The sequence below is a fragment of the Palaemon carinicauda genome, chromosome 4 (genome assembly GCF_036898095.1).
Source record: "Palaemon carinicauda isolate YSFRI2023 chromosome 4, ASM3689809v2, whole genome shotgun sequence".
NCBI lineage: Eukaryota > Metazoa > Arthropoda > Malacostraca > Decapoda > Palaemonidae > Palaemon > Palaemon carinicauda.
Window position 1 is genome coordinate 60,719,720 of NC_090728.1, and position 10,101 is coordinate 60,729,820.

The 10,101-nt window shown below is 41.8% G+C and overlaps 1 pseudogene; it reads right to left on the bottom strand.

Moving 5' to 3' along the window:
* Nucleotides 1–8,622: 8,622 nt before the first annotated feature.
* On the bottom strand, nucleotides 8,623–8,741 carry LOC137640323 (5S ribosomal RNA; annotated as a pseudogene).
* Between the last annotated feature and the right edge of the window lie 1,360 nt (nucleotides 8,742–10,101).

The following is a 10,101-nucleotide window of genomic DNA, read 5'->3' on the forward strand; positions in this document are numbered from 1 at the left end:
CAATATTTTTAGCCGATTTACAGTAAAACCTGAATATGTACTTAATCTATCTTAACAATACTGGAACCAACTTTCTTTTGAAAACGCTGCTACTTTCACAAACGTCTTTCATCACTTGTCATCTATATTATAAACAAACATTAGAAAGAAAGTACCTTAATGCTGCCTCCTGAGATAATTTCAAGAAATTTGCAAGGGTGTTTAACACAAATTTTATGTTTAGAAAGATTTTACATTAGGAAAATTAACAAATATATCCCACATTAGGAAGAGAGTACCTTAATGCTTCCCTCTGAGATAGTTTCAAGAAAGTTGCAAAGGTGTTTCTCACAAATTTTATCTTTCTAAATATTTGAAATTAGGAAAATTAACAAATATAACTCACATTAGAGAGAAAATATCATAATGCTCTATTCTGAGATGATTACAGTTTTCGCAAGGTTGTTTAAACACAAATCTTATGTTAAAAAAGATTTTAAATTAAGAAAATCAACCAATATTTCTCACATTAGAAAGAAAGTAACTTAATGCTGCCTGCTGAGATAATTTCAAGAAATTTGTAAGGGTGTTTAACACAAATTTTATGTTTCTAAAGATTTTAAATTGAGAAAAATAACAAATATATGCCACATTTCCTATATTTTGAAAGTTTTAAAATTTAGAAAATTAACAAATATATCTCACATTAGAAAGAAAGTATCATAACGCTCCATTCTGAGATGATTACAAAGTTTTTACAAGCGTGTTTAACACAAATTCTAAGTTTCTAAACATTCAAGGAAGCAAAATGCTTCCTGCATGCAGAGCATAATTTTTTTTTTTATCTAGATTGTCAACACTTTAGCCATTAGATTTCACTCCTAACTGTATCGTGTTCTTCACCACCAATTTGGCAGTATACTTTCCCCCTAAGATGATAGAAGGGGAAAAACAGAAACCTTTAATCATAACTTTCTTTTCTAACAATTCGCCAAGTCATTGACACTTTGTAGCACGAACACCTAAGCCATTTTCAAAATAGAATTTCATATACCTCGGGAGCTGTAAACCAAAAAGACTCTCTCTCTCTCTCTCTCTCTCTCTCTCTCTCTCTCTCTCTCTCTCTCTCTCTCTCTCTCTCTCTCTATATATATATATATATATACATATATATATATATATATATATATATATATATATATATATATATATATATATATATATATATGTATATATATATATATATATATATATATATATATATATATATATATATATATATATATATATATATATCCATACAAGGTTACTTTGATGTGAGCAATCAGACTGGCCAAACCATAGACACACACATACACACACACACACACACACACATATATATATATATATATATATATATATATATATATATATATATATATATATATATATATATATATATAAGTATATATATATATATATATATATATATATATATATATATATATATATATAATATATATATATATATATATATATATATATATATATATATATATATATATATATATATATATATATATATATATATATATATATATATATTATATGGTCTAGACCCCCACATCAAACTTAACATTACCCCTCGTAGGTTATAAAATCTAGGGGATAAGGCATTTTCAATTTAACAAGACTACTCTCTCTCTCTCTCTCTCTCTCTCTCTCTCTCTCTCTCTCTCTCTCTCTCTCTCTCTCTCTCTCTCTCTCTCTCTCTCTCTCTCTCTTCATTGATAGGGAAAAGACAGGAGGTCCAATTAATTTGGATAAGCTATTTTACAAAATTAATGAAAAGAATAATGATTTTTAAAAATAATGTAACTTGATACTGATTTTATTAGTATTTTCCCTGTTAATATATATTTCATTAGTTTTTACACATTACCTAAATATGAAATAATATAATTTTCGTTATTGTTCTTTTTATGTATACAAGAAGCTTCTCTTTCCGTTTTCGAAGCCTTTTTATATATCTTTCAAAAACAATAATGTTATTATTATTATTATTATTATTATTATTATTATTATTATTATCAATTGCTAAGCTACAACCCTATTGGAAAAGCAGAATACTATAAGTCCAGAGGCCCCTACAGGGAAAATAGCCCAGAGAGGAAAGGAAACAAAGGTAAGTAGAATATTTTAAAAACACTAACAACATTGAAATAAATATATCCTATATAAACCATAAAAATTTTAACAAAACAAGAGGAAGAAAAATTAGGTAGAATAGTGTGCCGGGGTGTACCTTCAAGCAAGAGAACTCTACTGGCAATTTTATTCCAGTTTATACCAACAATTCAGAGCAGACTTTAATGAAATAGGATGACCAAGATGATTGATATTGATGAATAAGTGGAGAAGCTTTAGATTGTTGAACATTGTTGGAACCTTTTTTGGAGATGTAAGCGGTTGCTGGAAGACTGGATTCTGGAATAGTAAACAATGTCTACCGAAAGTTCGTCACTTGTGACTCCTCCCTGGCAATAAGGAACGGATATATATTGAATTTTACTGTGCAGTTCTTCCGTTTCTCATTATTCCGAAGGTATTGCGTAATAACTCACTGATATTCAAAGGATTTTATAGTTAAAAGGGTCTTGTTTGTGTGAAATTAGTCTGGTAGTAGTGTATTTTATAGCCTAGGCCTATATTACTTTTTCGAGATTAGGCCTACTCTCGGAGTAGGCTTAGCAGTGCAGAATCATGTAGGGCGTATCTTGGCATTTTAAAAATGTGATTTAAAAAAGGCAATAAAGCAGAGATTTAAACTAAAGGACAATAAATAGAATAATTTCCCATGTTAATATTATAGATACCTAACCCCACTTTACCTACCCTTAGCTGACCTACTCTTACCTCACTTACCCCTCTTACCTACTCTTACCTTACCTACTCTTACCTTACCTGCCCTTATCTTACCTGCCCTTATCTTACCTGCCCTTATCTGCCTCACATAACTTTACTTTAACTATTCTTACCTTGCCTACCCAATACCTTGCCTACCATCTCTTTACCGTACCTGATTTTACCTAACCTGACTTTACCTACTATCACGTAGCCTAACTTTATCTCACCTACCCTTACCTTACCTACCCTTAACCTATTCTTACCTTGCCTACCATCGCTTTACCTAACCTAACCTTATCTTACCTACTGTCACCTTACCCAACCTTATCTTACCTACTGTCACCTTACCTAATCTTATCTTACCCACTGTAACTTTACCTAACCTTATTTATATGCTCTTATTTTATCTACCCTTTCCTTACCTACCCTTAACCTATTCTTACCTTGCCTACCACCACTTTACCTAACCCGATTCTTACCTAACTTTACTGTAAGTACCCTTACCTTACATATCTTTGCCTTATCTTACCTATTTTCACCTTCCTTGACATTACCTTACTTTCCGTTCCTCTACTAGCTTTTACATTACCTAACCTTATCATACCTACCCATACTTTACCTAACATTACTTTACCTACCCATACTGTATTTAACCATATTTTACCTAACCATATTTTACCTGACCTTACCTTGCTATCCTCACCTCCCCTCCCCTTACCTGGCCCTACCTTACCTAATCTTACTTACCTACCCATACTGTACCTACTAACACCTTACCTAACTTACATTTACCTGCCCTTACTATACCCACTCATACCTTACCCATTCTTGCCTAACCTACTCTTACCATAGCTCATACCTACCCCTATCTACTCTTACCTTACCTTACCTTACTTCATCTTCCCTTAACCGAGCCAACCCTACTTTATCTTCCCTTATTCTAGCCAACCCTACTTTATCTTCTCTTATCCTAGCCAACCCTACTTTATTCTCAATTATCCTACCCAACCCTACTTTATCTTCCCATATCCTAGCCAACCCTACTTTATCTTCTCTTATCCTAGCCAACCCTACTTTATTCTCAATTATCCTACCCAACCCTACTTTATCTTCCCATATCCTAGCCAACCCTACTTTATCTTCTCTTATCCTAGCCAACCCTACTTTATTCTCAATTATCCTACCCAACCCTACTTTATCTTGTCATATCCTACCTAACCCTACTTTATCTTCCCTTTTCCTACCCAACCCTACTTTATTTAACCCTTATCCTACCTCACCCTACTTTATCTAACCCTTATCCTACCTAATCCTACTTTATCTTCCCTTATCCTACCCTTATCCTACCTAATCCTACTTTATCTTCCCTTATCCTACCCAACCCTACTTTACCTTCCCTTATCCTACCCAACCCTACTTTATCTTCCCTTATCCTACCCTACCCTACTTTATTCTCCCTTATTATACCCAACCCTAGTTTATCTAACCCTTATCCTACTTAATCCTACTTTGACTAACCCTTACTTTACCTAACCTAACCTAACCTTACCTATCGAAACCGGAATTCACTATAAGAAATGGACGAGTCTTGGCTAGGTGTCAATTTTGCTTCTATGATCAATGGCAGTTGGGGCATAATAACTTACACAGTGATCGATTTAATTTCAAATACCATTTCATTGTCCAAGTCCATTGTTTACTTTTGGGAGACTGATTATGAGTTGCTGTGCCTGTGCAGGGTTTGCACTTGCTTTTGCCGGCTGTTCTGTTTTTTGTATGACCTTATCATTGCCTGGCATTCTTAACCAATTAAGATCATCCAAATATTTTTAACTAATTAGGATCCTCCAAATATTTTTAACTAATTAAGATCCTCCAAATATTTTTAACTAATTAAGATCCTCCAAATATTTTTAACTAATTAAGTACCTCCAAATATTTATGCACAAATTACCGGATTTTGTTCAACAACAGCTGTGTTTTTCCCCCCTCCCCTTCAGTTTTAGCATGAGTACTACAGTCTATTCGAAATTGTGTAACTTTCATCTTTTTTGTTAATTGTTTGTTGAAAATGCCTTTCGTCCAATATATAGCTATTGTTGCTAATCTGAAAATAAAAGCTATCCCCGAAATAATGAACTATGGGACTGGTATACGCAACTCATCCATGTACCACTAACCAGAACATAGGAGTAGTGAGATTACCCTATGTTTATGTATGAGCGAAGCAAGCCACGACTGGGCAAAAATCATGTAAGGATAGTGACATAAATTATAGGTATACTTTTAATAGTGACCCACGGGAACGGCGTGCGCAGCACATCCATTCACCACTTGCCAGATCAGAGGAGTAGCGAGATTGTTTATTTGTGAACGAAGCAAGCCACAGTAGAACAAAATCCGTCTGAGGGACGTTATATGAATTATAGGTAATTATGTCACTTTAATTTCCAGCCACTTGCATGTACCTATGTTTTTCCAACTGGTTAACTTATGTTTAATATTTACGTATGACCATTTAGTTGCCCCACTTCAGACCCCAGTTTGCCACTGGGATCTCCTATAATTATTTTCATGAAGTAGAGGGGTTAAGAAAATTCATGAACGATGGGTTTACCCAATATTCATGGTCAAAAATGGATAAAACAAGAGATATCTGGTAAGAAAAATTTAGGGCTCATGTATTTGGCTACAAAGTAAAACATCATATATTTACCCAAATTATCAGAGGCCTCGTCAATCAAGATGATGTTGCATTTACATAAATTCTTCTGCGGGCCGAAAGTTAAACATTTATTTCTGGCATGATTGTTGATTGCTCAGTCTGGTATTGGTGTTAATGGAATTGAATGGAATAGAAAAAATATGACAAATTCGGAGATAATTTGTATTTTTCCTAACCATACAAACCTTAGCTATTTAGATTGGGTTTACCTTTCGGTGTAGATGAAATGGAGAGTCATTAGAATTTAACGAGGGTGTATTACCCCCGCGCTAGTTAGCAGAGGGGTAGGGGAGTGGTAGCTAGCTACCCCTCCAACCCTCACACACCGGTGAACTGCTTCACTTCACTTAGAGGTAGGACTTGATTTGGGGGACAGGGATGGCGGAAAAATATGTGTGAATAGCTAAGGTTTGTATGGTTAGGAAAAATACAAATTATCTCCGAATTTGTCATTTGTTCCGTAACCGAAATACAAACCACGCTATTTACACTGGGTGACCTACCCCTTAGGAAGGGTGGAAAGTCCCCAGCCATACTGGCTTTGGCTTTACCCGGGGACTCAGAATCCGAGTGAGTCGCACTCGAGAAAAGGAGTCCTTGCACCTCACAATTTCCTTGTTCCGCTAGGAAACGTGTGGCCTACATAAACTTGTGTGTGAAGGAAGAAGTGTGACCCATCCTAGGCAGTTGACCTGGAGTTCCAGAAGGAACTCTGGGTTAGGACGTTCCCAATACCACCTCGTCAGGGTATGGAGGACGCGACAGTATTGACTCAATACTCGGAACACAAGGAAGCATGGTTTACCTGCAGAGGTTTGAGGTCAGCTATGCAGAGACCAGGATGCTGCTTCCCCAGTAGAGGGGACGATGAAGAAAGAAGTAAGGGCCAGACATACTTCTTTCGTTCATGCAGACTAAAACCTGATAACAATGCCCTCAACCTTCCGCTACCTGTCCAAAAAGGAGCCTGAGGTTAGACCAGCTGTTGTGTAGCCACCACAGAGCGATAAAAACGTATCGATACTCATGTGGGTCACGCCCTGCAGGAAGCGGGCTGCGAAGGTCATTAGACGCTTCCAGACTCCAGCTTGTAGCACCTGCGTCACAGAGTAGTACTACTCAAAGGCGAGGGACGTTGCGATGTATCCGACATCGTGCTGTAGGGCGACGTGACGGGGGAGGGTCTGGATTCAGGTCGAGATGAATGTCCTTGAGTCCGAGCTGAAGAGGTATACTGGTGACTCTCCCGTGTCCTTCCTGTGCTCCCAACCCGGGTGCACGTGAGGACAAACTGCAGCTATTCCCAAAGGTAACCCCTCGATTCCTTTACTGGCAAGAAGGAGAAGGTTTGGGTCATCTGATACGGAATGGTGACTCGAAATCTTGAAGGAGTTGGACCGACTCAGGAGCAAACCTGAATGTTGCCTTCCCCTATTCCTTAGAAAGGGCGGAGTCGTACGAGACCAAGAAGATTGCTTACACACTGGCTGAGTCCAGAGTGAGCAAGAGCACCATCCCCCAAGACGAAATACGATCAGAGGCCTGACGTAATGGTTCTTGAGAAGATCTCTTAAGGGACTAAAAAGTCCGAACCATGCTGCATGGAGGAGGTCTCACTCCGACTGGGGGCAGGGACGTTCGCAGCTTTGCATGAGCGAAGAAAGGTCCAGCGGGAAGGAAAAAGTCTATTCCTTTTAGCCTGAAGGCCGGGGAAAGGCTGAGCAACAGGCTTCACTGCCGCGAGCGGAAAGGAGTTTCCTCCCACCGAAAAGCAATAAGTCCGTTATTGCTGGAGAAGAGGCCCCAAGGGAAGAGGTATCTCTCCCACGACACCAACCACAGAAGACTCTCCACTTCGCCTGGTAGACCCCTGCGGATGACTATCGCAGGTGACGGGACCTCCGCTCCGCTCCGCTCCGCGACTGTAGCGGGTTGTCTCTTCTTGAGTAGGCGGCGTAGTGTCTCCAGGCGTGAAGCCGAAGCGATGCCACGGCCCGTGAAAGATGTTGTAGTGTGGTTGTTTGAGTAGCCTGTGCCGTGGGAGAAGCTCTCCCGGGAGTTCCGTCAGGGGAAGCAGAGGGTCCGGAAACCGTTCCGCGTATAGTCACAGTGGAGCTCTCAGGGCCATCGAAAGGTTGACAGACAACCTGGTCTTGTTGAGACCCATTCTCAACAGACAACAATGGTGGGAAGACGCAGGCGTCGATGTTGTCCCACCATCACCGGAAAGCATCTTGCCAAAGAGTCCTGGGGTCTGAGACTGGGGGGAAGAACAGCGGAAGCTTGAAATTCCAGGCTGTCACGATCAGGTCCCCCAGGCCAGGACTTGCTGGTTACTAAAGGCCAAAGACCCCCAGGTACCCTCTATCTGCGAAGCTCTGCTCAGATAGTCGGAGGGAACATTCCTCTGCCAGGAATGAGCGAGCCGATAGTGGTATTGAGAGGACCTCGGATCATCTCAGTATCTCTACTGCAAGATGCGAAGGAATGAAAATGCGTCCCTTGCTGGTTGGTATACGCCAGTACCATGAAGTCGTCGCGCACGGAGCGACTCGGCAGGAACTGTAGGATCTGTAGAGGGGCCAGACTACGGCCCCTAAGCCTGCCTGAATGATGGAGAGGTATCCTTCAGCTCTTGAACATAGGCCTGAACCGGAACATGCCACCCCCCCCCCCCCCTTTTTCTTTGACGAGTCCGAGAACAGCATCAAAATGTGGGGAAAGGACGAGAATATCCACTCCCATCAAGAGATTCCATAGGTCAAACACCCATTGCAGGTCTACACGTTCTGCTGGTCCCATAGGGGCCAGAAAGTCCGGTTAATCGTTGCTTTGATACCACCGGAACTTAGGCCGCCTCACAGGGAACTCATCCTGAGGCGACCGTTCGGGACTTTAGACGGGTCAATGAGGAAAAGAGACCCAGGAAACGTTCCAAGGTAGGGCTGAAAGCTCTGCTTGACTGAGAACAGATACTGCGACTCTCCTCAGCCTTGCCACAGTCAACTGAAGGGAAGGCTCGGAGAAGGAGGCAACAGCATCTGGCGTCCCCAGGCGGTCAACCATCCAAGTACTGACCAGACCCAACGTTGTTTAACTTCGCTGATCGGAGGAGAAGCGGTGTTTCCAAAGTGGTAAGGCCGTTGACTCAATATCATGGCTAGATACTCCAGATGTTGAGGCAGAAGTAGAGAAGGCTCCTAGCAAATTACCATGATCCCTCACTCATGGTAAGGACCCGGAAGCTTGTCCCGGCGTTGAAGAAGGTCGAACCCGAGCCTACCGGAGGAGACCAGACCTCCAAAAGGCGAAGGAGGCGGAAGCCCGCTCCTGAGCGGCCATGAGGAAAGCAGGGAGAGTTCTCTGGGGAAAAACCTGCGATGCCGCGGCGGGATCGCCACGCCGCATCTTAAGTCTAGGCTGAATTCCAAGAGCTTCCTGGAAGATGGATGGAATGGAAACTGGAAGTACCCGTCCTTCCGATCCAGGGCCTAAGGAATCCTACCGCCTCGTTACCAGTCTGATCGATTCTGCTGTTCCACGCTGGATGAAGTTTGTTCGACAAAATTGATCAGAGCTGAGAGGTCGACGACGGAATTTCCGACTCAGATGCTTTCCTACGAGAAAGGATCGACTGAAGAAGCCGGGGGGGTGAAGCCGTCGATGACCCTATGGAGGACCTTCTTCTAAGGCATGGATCATTCTGCCCAAACGGGCAAAACTCTTGCTGACTCCATGGCAAAGTGGTTCAATGACAGTGAATTCGCTGACAGAGACGGAGAGATGGTAAGAGCGAGGCGCAATATCCTTGGCTGATCACGGAGATCGTGAAGGAATCGGCATCGGGAAATTGTTATCCAGATAAGTAACCTTAGGCATCCTCCCAGCGTGCGACCTGCAAAGGGGGGTTGCCAATCCTAGAGTTTGTGAACTCTGCCACTCCCTCTAGGATGATGGCCCCCGGGAGAGCCTCCCGTGCTTCCTGTCCCTGACAGGAGGGGACTGCTATTGGACACCTTGTCTTAGCTGCCGTAGCCGGTCCGATAACTTAGGCCGACGAGGCTGAAAGAAGAGGCGCTGGAGGCCTGCAGGGTCTGGAAGAAAGCGCCTTGGAGGAGTGAAAACGGAAGTCGACTTCCTCCGCACAACCACTGTCCATGTCTCTGCCCTTGGGCACAAACAAGCTCTTCCCAAGGATGGAAGAGTGTCTGAGCTTGTCGACATCCACGGATGAGACACCCGAGAGGTCACTGCGTCTAGATGGTCCAACATCGAGCTCACCCGCAAGTTCGAAACTTGGCGACGAAACGCCAAAGTGCTTGAGCCCGAGAGGAGGAAAGTACCCATGATCTTCCTGGAGCTTCCTTGTACAAAACCTCGGGTCGCAACTGAGGAGGGAAAGGACCTGGTAAGCCCCTTCCACGAGATGGAGAAGAGGAAGGGCTAAACCAGTCACCCTTTGCCCGACTGAGTAATCTTGAATGGAAAGCTCCCTGGCAAGACCCTTC